Consider the following 5,142-nt stretch of genomic DNA (forward strand, 5'->3'; position numbering starts at 1 on the left):
ATGTAAGGCACTAATTAAAATTGTAGACTGGATAGAAGAGAATGGTTTCAATAAAGATCTTTGAGACAGACTGTGAGAACTTAGTGAACTTAATTCATAGTGAAGACCCTCAAGTGAATTGGTTTAATCATCATTTAGTTTTATCAGTCAGGAACAAGTTCTTAAGTAATGAATTTTGGTTTTGCAAACTAGTTAATAGGTTAAGTAATAGTGTGGCTCATAAACTAGCAAAAAATACTAGACTTGAAGCTAATAGTTTCTCTAATGTTTCAATTTACCCTCCTGATATTATGAAACGGATTGAGGATGATTTTGTACTATCTAGAGGAATCTGATCAATAAAAGTTTTTCTTTAGTATCAAAAAAAAAAAAAAAAAAAGACTATATCTAGGGAGTAAATACTTAAATGTTAGAGAACTTGTAAGAACAAACCCAATTTGATTACTTGGATAAAGAATTTGTCCAATGGCTGTCTCTGCTGCCAAAGTTAGCGGTTCAATTTTTTTCATTTTAACACTTATTTCATATGGTTGTATCTATTGTTTTAGTTAGCGGTTCAGTTTTTTCATTATATAACTTGTTTCGCTCCAGACTGTAAAATTAGAGAAAATCCAACAAGAGACAAACAGAGTTATGAAAAAAGGTCTCTAACTCTATAATTATCCTAAAGCTAATAAAATTCCATAATTCTCCACCCTGGTCTTATTTAGACATGTTGAGTTGTGAACTGCTTTGGTACAAAATGGTTAGAAGCAATGGAGGACTCCAATATGGAAGCTAATTAGCTCCAGCCTATAATGGTATGCGTGGCTTGAGCATGTGAGCAAGTTATAGCCACTAAACCGAAATATATGCAAGTTCAAAAGCCAAAATCAACTACAATCCAAGGCATTCTTTTGACATTACTGTGCTGCAAAAATGAATTCTAGAGTGCTCATGTCATGTTCTCTTCATGAGCTCCAGTTTTGGGCTTTCCCTGCTATGATAAGCCCGCGAGGCCTTGGCTCCTCTTCCTGATGATTTTCTTAACAAAACAAACTCAACACTACATGATAAATCCAAGTTGTTCTTGGATAATTCATGGACTTTCAGAAAAACGTTTCTCTCTCTCCACTTTTCGCACTGTATTGATATGTGTGCAGAGTAACTAAATACTGATTCTCCCAAGCTCCCTGAGCTAGCAGCATCGGATCTAAGGTAAAATACTAACTCTCTTATTTGTGCTAATACGTTTGCATCTCTTGCAGGGTATTCAACTGAAGTGGCCAAAGCTTCTCCAGTATCTATCTTTCTTTTCAGTTCAAAAAAAATCAAAAACCCCAAGCACCCTCTCTTTTTGATCTGTGATCTCTACAGTCTTTGTTTGAGACATTTAGTGTTGCTCTGACTTTTGCAAGTTAGTCCCAACTGCATTCCTCTCTGAGATTTTAAAGCCTCAACCCTCCATGGTGTACCTCAACCCTCCCCAGTCTTGTCCCCTGTCCCTTACCCTTTCAAACACCTAAACCCCACCAAGCATTCAATTAATTTCATTCAAATTCTTATTCCCTCCCCCGGTTTGTTAGCAACCCCTGACTACCTGCTTCTTTAAGTCTCTCATATCTGCTCTCTGAGTTCCTGTCTCTCTGCTCTGTCAGTGACAGAGTTTAATGACTACAGTATGGCCTAATGGAGACATTAAGCAAGTCTCAGTTTTGTCTTCAGTCAACTCTGAAACAAATTGGCTCTGCTGGCTTTACTGGATCTGGTTCTTCTCACTAGTAAGAATGCTAGCTGTTTCATGGTGTAAAAAAGTGAAAACTTTCATCTCCAATTTACCTTCTCAGTGCCTCCAATTTTCTAAAGCTCTGTTCAACATGAATCAAACTGTTTCAACAGAAAACATGCTCAAAAACCTTGACATAAACAAACCCTTCCATTTAGATGATGATCAAGTAGCCGAAGTCAGAGAACAAGCAACATTAAAAATCATAGCAAAGCTCAACTGTGAATTCAAATTACATAAGGATAGAGCAGCTGAGATAGTTCAACAAGTATGTCAGCTTGATTACAAGCCAGAGGCAACTATTGTTTTCAGGGGAAAAGAAAGAAACATATTTGTATTTGCACTACTTTCCAGATCTGATGTGTTGTATGCTCTGTCAAGAAACCTCTGGGGTTTTGGTCCTTTCATGATAGTGGTCCAACAATACCTTTTTGGGGTTTCTCCTGCTTCCATCAATATGGACATTATTGCAATGTGGGCTAAGCTTATTGATCTACCACCAGAATATGCAGTTGGAACGATTCCTTTTGAGATAGCAAACTCCATGGCTCCTTGTCTTATGGTAGAAAAACCATCAAGAAGCCGACAAACTCTATCATGTCCTAGAGTACTTGTTGAGATCAATGTCAATAACAAACTATGGGACCACATACCAGTAACTATGGGGAAAAAAGAGCTAGTAATAGTGAAAGTTTTCTTTGAAAAATTGCCTAGAGGTTTTTGCAAGATTTATAGAACCTTAAACCACCCGAAAAAGAAATGTGTCCCCACAACAGTGAGTCAACCAGCACATGATACAATCATGGAAGAACTAGAAGAAAAGGAGGAAAATGAAGAGTTTGTAGAAGATCAGATGCAAGCTCTCTCAAATGCGGTCTACAAAGCTACAGCCAAACACCTGCAAACAACAACAAATTACTTACAGCAAGGCGAATCAAGTAACTGTCATCATGAAAAGGAGGGGGGCTTTCTCAAGATGCTGTAGAGAATGTTCAGTTTCTGAAGGACACAAGACCAAGTTTTCAGCTGGGAGTCTTGCCTCAGGAAACCTTTGTTGAACAAGAAGATGTTCACTCAAAAAGACATCTGCCGGAGGGTGAGGAAATGTCCCCTGTACACAAGATACAGAGGACTGGAAATGGGAATGGAAGTGAGTTTAAAAAGAGGGCCTGGAAAGCAAGCAGTTTCAGATTTGAGAATGGACCAAGTTCTGTGGTAAATGATTCAACTCTCCCAAACTCTGCTTTCCAACTGGTGGATCTACAGGTGTTTGTGGAGCCACCTCCAGGTTATGAGAGCTTTAAAAATACACAAAATCCACCAGAAGAATAGTACTGTCCAAGGTGCAGGGGAAGATCTCAGTTACAGATAAGCCACAAGAAAAGGAAAAAGAAAGGGAAAGGGGAGGAGATGCAATGATGGTAAGATGTAAGGGGATGAGAGGTAACACACCTCTGACAGTTGAGAGCGCAACTGGAAAGAAACATTACCACTTTGAAGCTCATAAGACCCCAAGAAAGATGGTTGGACGATCTAATCTAGCCAACAAACTAATCAATACCAACAACACTCAAACTGGGAATGCAGTAAGCACAAGTAAGAGAACAAGCAAGAAAAAGAAAAGACCAACTGTAAGGCTAGCTACAAAGGTACTCAAAACAAACTATGAAAAATCCCTAATGAAAGCACTGCTTCACGCCACTTCCAAATGGCAGAAACATCAACAACAAGAAATCAAAAATATGGATTTTCAGCTGAGTCCTATTATAAATCTCCCACATCAATTATACAGCAAAAACTCTCAATTGACCTCAGCTCAACTAGGTTCACAAACTACCAGCCCCTACCAATCTTCTGAACCCATACCTGAATATGCAGAGCCCATCCTAAAATCCAAGCCACCAAAAAATCCTTTCTCATCATATTCATCTCATCCTAATAGCCCCAAAAAATATGGCCCTGCACCTAACTTTCCACCCATGCCATCTGCCCTCTCCACCACAGTTAGAGACTTGGAGTCAAGCAAGGAGCCACTTCAGATGCATGCCCTGAAGACCTGCAACAAAGCCATGGATGAGAAATGGGTTGGAGCTGTGGACTCAATCACAGTTCATATTGCTGCTAGCTCAACAATGAAGGGATACAACTTGGAGGAGAATCGGGTACACAAACATATAAACTCAAAACTATCTGTCTCTTTCTCAATTTCAATTTTTCTACCAAGTTATATCTCAATTGCTTTGTTAGCTACTAAAAATAGATTAGGGTTCAGGAATTGGTTCTCTCAGAAAATGTCTCTCAACATTGTAGCTTGGAATTGTCAAGGTTTTAACAAAAATACAAAATTGCATCTCCAGAACCTAATAAAATTTCGAAACCCAGATATCATATTACTTCAAGAAACTAAACACAAGGCATCTTACATTAAACCAATCATCAAAAAATTTCAATACCTGGATATGATTGTTGTTGAACCCACAGGGGTGATTGGCACTGCAGGAGGCTTAGTGTTAGCCTGGTCTTCTATGATTTCAATCCAATTGATCAATAGTACTGATAATCAAATAGATGTGGTTGTTACTGATAGATCTAGAAACTTTGAATGGTTGATGTCTGTTGTGTATGGTTGCCCTTACAAAATTAAGAAACACAATAGCTGGAATTACTTCAAAAACCTAGCAGCCTCTGTAGATCTCCCATGGATGGTTATAGGAGATTTAAATTTTGTTCTAACAAATGAAGAGAAGAGAGGAGGAAGACAGAAGAGCTCCGAAGAATTGAGTTTCTTTACTCAGTTAATAGATGAAGTATGTCTTGTGGATATGGGTTTTGTAGGGTACGAGTTCACATGGTCCAATAAAAGAAGTGGGTTGGAGTTCATTGAGGCGAGACTTGATCGGGTTTTCTCAAAATGAAAACTACAGGGAGACCCATTTTTCAGTTTTTCTCCACTGTGAAACTCACGGGTGAAGAAGTTCACGCACTCACCCATTTTTGGTGAAAAAATTTCTCTCAAACCCATAATTCGTAAAATTAAGTTTCGGTGTTTTTTTGTTCTTCTTCGATTCCTTTTCATCTTCCTCTCCATTCTGCTGTGAATTCACGATGAGTAAAATTATCTACTGGGAAAATCCTAGAAATCAAATTAGTGAGAAGAATCAGAAACAAATCATCTTCACCAAAAAGAGAAGAAACTTATCACAGATAAGAAAAATGGTTGGTAAGCTACAGATAATGGTTATTGGGTTTCTGTTGCAATTACCAGTTCTTGAGCAATTGAGAAGAAATTAAAGCTTGGGTACGATTCCATTCATGGGATTTCGGGTTTGCTGAGGGTGGACTTGATTTGAAATCGAACAGCAGAGAAATTAGATGAG

The 5,142-nt window shown here is 38.4% G+C and overlaps 1 long non-coding RNA gene across 1 annotated transcript; it reads right to left on the reverse strand.

Annotated features, from left to right (window-relative positions):
* Positions 1–1,896: 1,896 nt before the first annotated feature.
* Positions 1,897–4,568, reverse strand: LOC113274552. The gene is made up of 2 exons (XR_003323062.1): positions 4,219–4,568; positions 1,897–3,821 (listed from the first exon to the last, which is right to left on the reverse strand). It is a non-coding gene; the product is annotated as an uncharacterized LOC113274552 (long non-coding RNA).
* Between the last annotated feature and the right edge of the window lie 574 nt (positions 4,569–5,142).

The sequence above is a fragment of the Papaver somniferum genome, chromosome 4, assembly GCF_003573695.1.
Source record: "Papaver somniferum cultivar HN1 chromosome 4, ASM357369v1, whole genome shotgun sequence".
Classification (NCBI taxonomy): domain Eukaryota; kingdom Viridiplantae; phylum Streptophyta; class Magnoliopsida; order Ranunculales; family Papaveraceae; genus Papaver; species Papaver somniferum.